The sequence below is a fragment of the Pecten maximus genome, chromosome 12 (genome assembly GCF_902652985.1).
Source record: "Pecten maximus chromosome 12, xPecMax1.1, whole genome shotgun sequence".
Taxonomy (NCBI): domain Eukaryota; kingdom Metazoa; phylum Mollusca; class Bivalvia; order Pectinida; family Pectinidae; genus Pecten; species Pecten maximus.
The window spans coordinates 20968708-20981477 of record NC_047026.1 but is presented as its reverse complement, the minus strand read 5'-3'; positions in this window follow the sequence as shown (position 1 = coordinate 20981477).

The window sequence follows — 12770 nt, the reverse complement described above, 5'->3', positions numbered from 1 at the left end:
TCTAACACTTCAGTAGGGAAACCAAATCTAACACTTCTGTAGGGGAAATCAAATATAACACTTCAGTAGGGGAAACCAAATCTAACACTTCAGTAGGGGAAACCAAATCTAACACTTCTGTAGGGGAAACCAAATCAAACACTTCAGTAGGGGAAACCAAATCTAACACTTCAGTAGGGGGAAACCAAATCTAACACTTCAGTAGGGGGGAACCAAATATAACACTTCAGTAGGGGAAACCAAATCTAACACTTCAGTAGGGGGAAACCAAATCTAACACTTCAGTAGGGGGAAACCAAATCTAACACTTCAGTAGGGGAAACCAAATCTAACACTTCAGTAAGGGGAAACCAAATCTAACACTGCAGTAGGGGGAACCAAATCTAACACTTCAGGAGGGGAAACTAAATCTAACACTTCAGTAGGGGAAACCAAATCTAACACTTCAGTAAGGGGAAACCAAATCTAACACTTCAGTAGGGGAAACGAAATATAACACTTCAGTAGGGGGAAACCAAATCTAACACTTCAGTAGGGGAAACCAAATATAACACTTCAGTAGGGGAAACCAAATATAACACTTCAGTAGGGGGAAACCAAATCTAACACTTCAGTAGGGGGAAACCAAATATAACACTTCAGTAGGGGGAAACCTAAATATAACACTTCAGTAGGGGGAAACCAAATCTAACACTTCAGTAGGGGAAACTAAATCTAACACTTCAGTAGGGGGGAAACCAAATACTAACACTTCAGTAGGGGAAACCAAATCTAACACTTCAGTAGGGGGAAACCAAATCTAACACTTCAGTAGGGGAACCAAATCTAACACTTCAGTAGGGGAAACCAAATCTAACACTTCAGTAGGGGAAACCAAATCTAACACTTCAGTAGGGGAAACCAAATCTAACACTTCAGTAGGGGAAACCAAATCTAACACTTCAGTAGGGGAAACCAAATCTAACACTTCAGTAGGGGAAACCAAATCTAACACTTCAGTAGGGGAAACCAAATCTAACACTTCAGTAGGGGAAACCAAATCTAACACTTCAGTAGGGGGAAACCAAATCTAACACTTCAGTAGGGGGAAACCAAATCTAACACTTCAGTAGGGGAAACCAATATAAACACTTCAGTAGGGGGAAACCAAATCTAACACTTCAGTAGGGGAAACCAAATCTAACACTTCAGTAGGGGAAACCAAATCTAACACTTCAGTAGGGGAACCAAATCTAACACTTCAGTAGGGGAAACCAAATCTAACACTTCAGTAGGGGAAACCAAATCTAACACTTCAGTAGGGGGAAACCAAATCTAACACTTCAGTAGGGGAAACCAAATCTAACACTTCAGTAGGGGGAAACCAAATCTAACACTTCAGTAGGGGAAACCAAATCTAACACTTCAGTAGGGGAAACCAAATCTAACACTTCAGTAGGGGAAACCAAATCTAACACTTCAGTAGGGGAAACCAAATCTAACACTTCAGTAGGGGAAACCAAATCTAACACTTCAGTAGGGGGAAACCAAATCTAACACTTCAGTAGGGGAAACCAAATCTAACACTTCAGTAGGGGAAACCAAATCTAACACTTCAGTAGGGGGAAACCAAATCTAACACTTCAGTAGGGGAAACCAAATCTAACACTTCAGTAGGGGAAACCAAATCTAACACTTCAGTAGGGGAAACCAAATCTAACACTTCAGTAGGGGAAACCAAATCTAACACTTCAGTAGGGGAACCAAATCTAACACTTCAGTAGGGGAAACCAAATCTAACACTTCAGTAGGGGAAACCAAATCTAACACTTCAGTAGGGGAAACCAAATCTAACACTTCAGTAGGGGAAACCAAATCTAACACTTCAGTAGGGGAAACCAAATCTAACACTTCAGTAGGGGAAACCAAATCTAACACTTCAGTAGGGGAAACCAAATCTAACACTTCAGTAGGGGAAACCAAATCTAACACTTCAGTAGGGGAAACCAAATCTAACACTTCAGTAGGGGAAACCAAATCTAACACTTCAGTAGGGGAAACCAAATATAACACTTCAGTAGGGGAAACCAAATCTAACACTTCAGTAGGGGAAACCAATCTAACACTTCAGTAGGGGAAACCAAATCTAACACTTCAGTAGGGGAAACCAAATATAACACTTCAGTAGGGGAAACCAAATCTAACACTTCAGTAGGGGGAAACCAAATCTAACACTTCAGTAGGGGAAACCAAATCTAACACTTCAGTAGGGGAAACCAAATCTAACACTTCAGTAGGGGAAACCAAATCTAACACTTCAGTAGGGGAAACCAAATCTAACACTTCAGTAGGGGAAACCAAATATAACACTTCAGTAGGGGAAACCAAATCTAACACTTCAGTAGGGGGAAACCAAATCTAACACTTCAGTAGGGGGAAACCAAATCTAACACTTCAGTAGGGGAAACCAAATCTAACACTTCAGTAGGGGGAAACCAAATCTAACACTTCAGTAGGGGAAACCAAATCTAACACTTCAGTAGGGGAAACCAAATCTAACACTTCAGTAGGGGAAACCAAATATAACACTTCAGTAGGGGAAACCAAATCTAACACTTCAGTAGGGGAAACCAAATATAACACTTCAGTAGGGGAAACCAAATCTAACACTTCAGTAGGGGGAAACCAAATCTAACACTTCAGTAGGGGAAACCAAATCTAACACTTCAGTAGGGGGAAACCAAATCTAACACTTCAGTAGGGGAAACCAAATCTAACACTTCAGTAGGGGAAACAATATCTAACACTTCAGTAGGGGAACCAAATATAACACTTCAGTAGGGGGAAACTAAATCTAACACTTCAGTAGGGAAACCAAATCTAACACTTCAGTAGGGGGAACCAAATCTAACACTTCAGTAGGGGGAACCAAATCTAACACTTCAGTAGGGGAAACCAAATCTAACACTTCAGTAGGGGGAAACCAAATCTAACACTTCAGTAGGGGAAACCAAATATAACACTTCAGTAGGGGAAACCAAATATAACACTTCAGTAGGGGAAACCAAATATAACACTTCAGTAGGGGAACTAAATCTAACACTTCAGTAGGGGAAACTAAATCTAACACTTCAGTAGGGGAAACCAAATCTAACACTTCAGTAGGGGGAACCAAATCTAACACTTCAGTAGGGGGAAACCAAATCTAACACTTCAGTAGGGGAACCAAATCTAACACTTCAGTAGGGGAAACCAAATCTAACACTTCAGTAGGGGAAACCAAATCTAACACTTCAGTAGGGGAAACCAAATCTAACACTTCAGTAGGGGAAACCAAATCTAACACTTCAGTAGGGGGAAACCAAATCTAACACTTCAGTAGGGGGAAACCAAATCTAACACTTCAGTAGGGGAAACCAAATCTAACACTTCAGTAGGGGAAACCAAATCTAACACTTCAGTAGGGGAAACCAAATCTAACACTTCAGTAGGGGAAACCAAATCTAACACTTCAGTAGGGGAAACCAAATCTAACACTTCAGTAGGGGAAACCAAATCTAACACTTCAGTAGGGGAAACCAAATCTAACACTTCAGTAGGGGAAACCAAATCTAACACTTCAGTAGGGGAAACCAAATCTAACACTTCAGTAGGGGGAAACCAAATCTAACACTTCAGTAGGGGGAAACCAAATCTAACACTTCAGTAGGGGAAACCAAATCTAACACTTCAGTAGGGGAACCAAATCTAACACTGCAGTAGGGGAAACCAAATCTAACATTTCAGTAGGGGAAACCAAATCTAACACTTCAGTAGGGGAAACCAAATATAACACTTCAGTAGGGGAAACCAAATCTAACACTTCAGTAGGGGAAACCAAATATAACACTTCAGTAGTGGAAACCAAAATCTAACACTTCAGTAGGGGAAACCAAATCTAACACTTCAGTAGGGGAAACCAAATCTAACACTTCAGTAGGGGGAAACCAAATCTAACACTTCAGTAGGGGAAACCAAATCTAACACTTCAGTAGTGGGAACCAAATATAACACTTCAGTAGGGGGGAAACCAAATCTAACACTTCAGTAGGGGAAACCAAATCTAACACTTCAGTAGGGGAAACTAAATCTAACACTTCAGTAGGGGAAACCAAATCTAACACTTCAGTAGGGGAACCAAATCTAACACTTCAGTAGGGGAAACCAAATCTAACACTTCAGTAGGGGAAACCAAATCTAACACTTCAGTAGGGGAACCAAATCTAACACTTCAGTAGGGGAAACCAAATATAACACTTCAGTAGGGGAACCAAATATAACACTTCAGTAGGGGAAACCAAATATAACACTTCAGTAGGGGAAACCAAATCTAACACTTCAGTAGGGGAAACCAAATCTAACACTTCAGTAGGGGAAACCAAATCTAACACTTCAGTAGGGGAACCAAATCTAACACTTCAGTAGGGGAAACCAAATATAACACTTCAGTAGGGGGAAACCAAATATAACACTTCAGTAGGGGAAACCAAATATAACACTTCAGTAGGGGGAAACCAAATCTAACACTTCAGTAGGGGAAACTAAATATAACACTTCAGTAGGGGAAACCAAATCTAACACTTCAGTAGGGGAAACTAAATCTAACACTTCAGTAGGGGAAACCAAATCTAACACTTCAGTAGGGGGAAACCAAATCTAACACTTCAGTAGGGGAAACCAAATCTAACACTTCAGTAGGGGGAAACCAAATATAACACTTCAGTAGGGGAAACCAAATATAACACTTCAGTAGGGGGAAACCAAATATAACACTTCAGTAGGGGAAACTAAATCTAACACTTCAGTAGGGGAAACCAAATCTAACACTTCAGTAGGGGAAACCAAATCTAACACTTCAGTAGGGGGAAACCAAATCTAACACTTCAGTAGGGGGAAACAATATCGAACACTTCATTAGGGGAACCAAATATAACACTTCGGTAGGGGGAAACTAAATATAACACTTCTGTAGTGGAACCAAATCTTACACTTCAGTAGGGGGAAACCAAATCTAACACTTCAGTAGGGGGGAAACCAAATCTAACACTTCAGTAGGGGGAAACCAAATCTAACACTTCAGTAGGGGAAACCAAATCTAACACTGCAGTAGGGGAAACCAAATATAACACTTCAGTAGGGGAAACCAAATATAACACTTCAGTAGGGGAAACCAAATATAACACTTCAGTAGGGGAAACCAAATATAACACTTCAGTAGGGGGAAACCAAATATAACACTTCAGTAGGGGAAACCAAATCTAACACTTCAGTAGGGGAAACCAAATCTAACACTTCAGTAGGGGAAACCAATCTACACTTCATGTAGGGGGAAACTAAATCTAACACTTCAGTAGGGGGAAACCAAATATAACACTTCAGTAGGGGAACCAAATCTAACACTTCAGTAGGGGAAACCAAAATCTAACACTTCAGTAGGGGAAACCTAAATATAACACTTCAGTAGGGGAAACCAAATCTAACACTCAGTAGGGGGAAACCAATCTAACACTTCAGTTAGGGGAGGAACAAATCTAAACACTTCAGTAGGGGAAACAATATAACACTTCGGTAGGGGAAAACCAAATATAACACTTCAGTAGGGGGAAACCAAATCTACACTTCAGTAGGGGGAACAAATATACACTTCAAGTAGGGGGAAACCAAATCTAACACTTCAGTAGGGGACAACCAAATCTAACACTTAACACTTAGAGGGAACCAAATTACACTCAGTGGGAAAAAAATAACACTTCAGTAGGGAAACAAATAAACATTCGTAGGGGAACTAAATTACTCAGTAGGAACCAATCTAACATCAGTAGGGGGAACCAAATCTAACACTCAGTAGGGAACAATTACACTTCAGAGGGAAACAATCTAACACTTCATAGGGGAACCAATAACACTTAGGGGAAACAAATATAACACTTCGTAGGGGAAACAAATAACACTCAGGGGTTAATTCCAGTAGGGGAAACAATTAACACTTAGTAGGGGAACAATTAACTCAGTAGGGGAAACAAATCTACATTCAGTAGAAAATTAACTTAGGGGGAACCAAATACATTCGTAGGAACAAATATAACACTTGTAGGGGAACCAATAAACTGTAGGGAACAAATCTACTTCATAGGGGGAACCAAATCTAACATCGTAGGGGGAACCAAATCTAACACTTGTAGGAAACAAATTACACTCAGAGGGGAAACCAAATTAACACTTCAGTAGGGGAAACCAAATCTAAACCTTCAGTAGGGGAAACCAAAATAACACTCAGTAGGGGAAAAACCAATAACACTTCAGTAGGGGAAACCAATATAACATTAGTAGGGGAACACACTTCAGTAGGGGAAACCAAATATAACACTTAGTAGGGGAACCAAATCTAAAATTCAGTAGGGGAAACCAAATCTAACACTTCGTAGGGGGAAACCAAATTACACTTCAGTAGGGGAAACCAATCTTCACTTCAGTAGGGGAAACCAAATCTAAACATTCCGGGAAAGAAATTAACACTTCAGTAGGGGGAAGAAACCAGTAAAAATCTATAACACTTCAGTAGGGGAAACCAAATCTAACACTTCAGTAGGGGAACCAATCTAACATCATAGGAAACCAAATATACACTCAGTAGGGGAAAATATAACATCTGGGGGAAACAAACTTAAACAACTTTCAGTAGGGGAACCAAATCTAACACTTCAGTAGGGGAAACCAGATCTTACCTTTTAGTAGAGAAAAACCCGAACCTTACACTTCAGTACGGGGAAACCAAATATAATACTTCAGTAAGAGGAACCCAACTTCAGTAGGGGGAAAGAAGATACCAATATTTCTTAAGAGATATTCATCTATAAAAAATATATATCTAAAACTTAAAGTTTAGTGAAGAATAGAAGTGGATTCGAATGTCAACTAACAAAACACCTAACCTTGAGACAATACAAAAACCGATACGTTATACTCATGACTTTGAATGAACGAATAATACCGATAAAATAACCTATGTTTGAGAATAACTTATAAACTTAACACCAATATTCAAGCTAAAGACAATGATTAGTAGACAATAAGTATTGATCGAAGTTTAGTTTGAGAAAGAGTGCATTTTATAGAATATTAAGAAGCGTTATAAAAAATCACATGTACAAATATACACTTGACGTAATTCGTTTAAATAACATGTCTTTATTATTTGAACTATTGAATTTTAAGCATGAGTTTATGATGGGTCAAATACTTCTATGCATCATTGACGAAATGCATAGTCCATAGTAGATCATCACTTGATATTACATACTGTGGAAGTGAAATGTTCGCGGCGTGCAAATTTTCGCTTATATCGCGATTATTCAATCTCCGCGAAAATATCCACACGCGAACATCATAACACGTGATAATATTGACACGCGAATATTTCTACTAAATAAATCAAATGCAATTAAATCCAAGACGCAAGTTCCTGGTGGTGCACCATGTCGGCATTCAAGCGTCATATCGTCCGTGATGTGTAACGTTGTCATGGTAATAATTCCTTTCAGAGCTTAGTGCTATAAGGTTAGGCCTCTCTTTTGTATAGTGTATATCTGTCTCCTGAGACCATTTTTTTTGTTGAATGTTTGTTTTTAATGTCAAATTAAACAGAAAAAAATCTATGTAATCTGTCTGTGTCAATTAATTCAAAAATCAATACATCCAATTTGAAGGGGACAAGTGACACCTATCCGGAACGGCGATAAAATCAGGTCTTGTCTGTTGTGAGTTGATTACTACTACCAAATCGTGTTTTGACATTAATGCGTATTAATAGCGGTTTGATCAACGCTTAATCTGCAATTTATTGCACTGTAATTACGTTAAGGGACCAGATCTGTCCTTTGCCCATTTCGACCTCCTCCTCGCCTTGTTAGTCTCGCAGACCTGTCCAGTTACCCTACCACATCTGTACTCCAGGGACGGCCTTCCTCTGTACTGGGGTATTGTGTCGATATCATGTGTTATCAAATCCCCAGTCTCATTTCAACATCCCATTGAAATCTTTATTGAATAATTGTCCAGTTAAGTCGAATTAAGACGATATTTAGTGACAGGTAGTGAGCTGATGCCTCTATTTCCAACACCCTAATGACCATTACTTGGCGGAGCAATTGTTGTTTTCCCTTCCAAACGACCATCTCCTCAAAAGACTCCGTCTTCAAGACTCTGGACATATATTGTAATTACGATCCACTGGGCCTCGTTTGTCATCATTTAGCGCGAAGACATATCGTGTGGAGGGGCAAGATAAAACACGACCCTATCACGGCCGGACCAGGATTATCGTAACCTAATAATCGTTTTTACACAGGGACAATTGTACCCTATAATGGTTGAATACAAACCGATCTTTTTGTCATTAGGTTCTGATGAGTCTATCGTATCGACAGTTGCAGAACCCTTCATCTGCCAAAATTAAAAGATTTGTTTTTTTAATCTTTCTTTTTTTCGCATAAAATTAGATTTAGTTTAATCATTGAAAATAAGATGTGTTCAAATATTTCAAGTGTGTCATGAGAAATTGAATTTATCCATCAACAAGCATACTATCGAGTCGGTGATATCAAAACCATTGTAATTTATTGAGGATTAACCGACATCCTGATGTCCATGTATATTTTCACGGAGAAAATAAAGCTCGTCGAGGGAGAAGAAAAATTTACAAACCAATAATATTTTCAGTACTTCCTTTCAACCTTTCGTTCGACATTTTATGATCTAGAGTTGATGGGATCTACCCAGACAGTGGTATTATACTCCCACTGTTAAACTAACTCTTGATTCCGTTTTATTCCTATGTTATACACGATTTTAGACACTTAAATGTAGAGACGAAAATAATAACTTTCCTATAACCTGTCGCCTTACTCTGATATACTCGGTGTGAATATAACAATAATCTGTTTGTTCAGTCATACCTCTGACAAAGAAACCGAACGTTTTAAAGTACGAATGATGGATGACTCCCTAAGTACTGAGTATAAGTTTTATATTCATAAAAACTTACCGAAACATATATGTAATTTTTGTTTATTAAACGAGTCCAATGTTTTTATGAGGAGAGGTTTTTAGCGTCCAGACGTTTCGTCAAGATTTCCATAGGAAAGCATTATAGAATTAAAAGTTATAGGATCTGCGATAGTCATATGAAAAGTACATGTCCAGTTTCCATGGAAACGAATCTCGAGTAAAATAAATGAATTATGAATAACTAATATTGTTTTATTTTCACTCTCATAATCGGAGATGTCGTTGTATCGATAATAATAACTCACTGAATTTTTAACATAAAAAAAAAAAAAAAACATTCTCACAATATATCCAAGTAAAACAAAAAGATTCATACGCTTTATCATTTCACATTATATAGTGATATCATTTAAAACAGACGATGTTTTTGTGAAGATATATCGTAGGTCCTATACGTTTATGGAAAGTTCCTTAAGATTTCCCCTTAAATTCAATAATGCTTTCAAGGAAAATACAACATTCTAAGTTTAAAATTAAGAGAATCAATTAAGTTTAGTATTTCATTTTGTTACCATAGGTACCTGCCATAATTAATAATAAAAATAAGTGAAAACCTAACTATTCCCTATAAGACATGCAGGCAATCAATTTTCACTTTTTCACAAAAAGTCAAACACAGATCTGCTGTCTCCCTAGTACTTTCGCGGCTACATCGTGCCGCTCTTCAGGGGATTATATATATATTATTGTAACAGTTATTTATCAGAATATCAACATTTTATATCTTATCATGGTTAAGATGAATTATCCCCGATATTAAACTATGTTTTATACTTTGTAACTATATACTTGTACAATGTAATTGTGATATATGACACTTAAATATACAATAGATATGACACGACCGTATTACACGTGTTATACAATAGATACGACACGACTGTATTACACGAGTTATACAATATATATGACCCGACAGTATCACACGTGTTATATAATAGATATGACACGACCGTATTACACGTGTTATAAATAGATATGACACGACCGTATTACACGTGTTATACAATAGATATGACACGACAGTATCACACGTGTTATACAACAGATATGACACGACTGTATTACACGTGTTATACAATATATATGACACGACTGTATAACACGTGTTATACAATAGATATGACACGGCTGTAGTACACGTGTTATACAATAGATATGACACGACTGTATTACACGTGTTACACAATATATATGACACGACTGTATTACACGTGTTATACAATAGATATGACACGACTGTATTACACGTGTTACACAATAGATATGACACGACTGTAGTACACGTGTTATACAATAGATATGGCACGACTGTAGTACACGTGTTACACAATAGATATGACACGACTGTATTACACGTGTTATACAATAGATATGACACGACTGTATTACACGTGTTATACAATAGATATGACACGACTGTATTTCACGTGTTATACAATAGATATGACACGACAGTATCACACGTGTTATACAATAGACATGACACGACTGTATTACACGTGTTATACAATATATATGACAAGTCTGTATTACACGTGTTATACAATAGATATGATACGACTGTATTACACGTGTTCTACAATAGATATGACACGACTGTATTACACGTGTTACACAATAGATATGACACGACCGTATTACACGTGTTACACAATATATATGACAAGACTGTAGTACACGTGTTATACAATAGATACGACACGACTGTATCACACGTGTTATACAATAGATATGACACGACTGTATCAGACGTGTTATACAATAGATATGACACGACTGTATTACACGTGTTATACACTAGATATGACACGACTGTATTCCACGTGTTACCCAATATATATGACAAGACTGTATTACACATGTTATACAATAGATATGACACGACTGTATTACACGTGTTACACAATATATATGACACGACTGTATTACACGTGTTATACAATAGATATGACACGACTGTATTACACGTGTTATACAATAGATATGACACGACTGTATTACACGCGTTACACAATAGATATGACACGACTGTATTACACGTGTTATACAATAGATATGACACGACTGTATTACACGCGTTACACAATAGATATGACACGACTGTATTACACGTGTTATATAATAGATATGACACGACTGTATTACACGTGTTATACAATGATATGACACGAGTGTATTACGCGACAGTTTGGGCCACTAGCTATATGATAACTTACAGTACCATCACATATCAGACTAATATAGAGATTTCTGACTAATTACTTATTTTAATTTACCATAACCCCTTTGATTACATGAAATAGTTTGCCCATTTCGTTTGATATATTCTACGATTAAGGTAGAATGCCCAACGGAAAATACATCATATGTTTTTGTTTTCATAACATTACAATGTAAATCAGTACAACGCTTGAAATATATAACTGCGACATTTTTATCGCTGATTACACTTTTATCACCTATTGATATTTTCGTAATTTTAACTTTACAATAGCACAAGTATTTTGATATTGGAATTGGTATTGCTATTGGGAGCATTTTAAAGGTTTCATTGCTGTTTTGGTAAAAAAAATGGTTAACGAAAAACATGTGTTAGTAAAAGTTGAGATACTGTAGATATGAAATAAATAAATAAATAAATAAATAAATAAAAATGAATAAATAAATAAATAAAACAAATAAATAAATAAATAAATAAATAAAATTGCATCATAGAGATCAGTTGTGTCCGCCAAGAACTCGGTAGTGATAATAGATCAAATGTAGGAAATGTAGGAACAGAACACAGGTATCAAATAAAAGGTTAAATATCTAGAAAATGTTAAATTATATATCAATTTATCATTACAGTTAGGATATTGAATGTTTTTTGGAGCAGGTGTGTATTAACACGGTCCAGGTGTGACAGGTATGAAATATACACTTATAGGATGTAAATATTAGATTCAGTATAAATATAACACGTGCTTCCTTTAATAAGTAACAGCATGAAGTAATATAAAGCAATATATTACTAATATGTATTTAATTTGATTGATAACGTAAAAAACGGCCTTCTTAAGCCAAAAACCCTATATTGATTTTCTCCAGAAGTGGATAAAAAATAGATACTGTAATTGAAATAAAATAATGGGTTACAGTAATTTGGATCAAAAATGGGTTACGGAAATTTGGATGAAATAATGAGTATCAGTAATCTGGATCAAATAATGGGTTACAGTAATTTTGATAAAGTAAAAGGTTAAAGTAATTTGTTTAAAATAATTGGTCATAGAAATTTGGATACTGGTTTTATACTTTAAAATGAAATGGCAAAGGGAGGTAACTCATTCTCAATTGATATTCACACAATCATTTTAAACAATTTATAGAAACTATTATTCCAGCCAGTTATTGACAGGTATTCATCAAATGTATATGATATTGAGGTTCTTGGCAGTTAAAACAAGATAAAACTCTGTTAAAATGATAGATATATTTTGAGTAGCAACTGATAAAAAAGTATTGCCACCCAGTAATCCCCGACCCGCACCCCTGCACCCGTTCTCTTTCTCTTCCCTGCACATTATATATATATATATATATATATATATAAATATATATGACAAATGTATTATTAATTTTGTCAATATCAGTCCATAGCCTATATCTACATCAGGAGACGGATTAACATAAGTACCAAG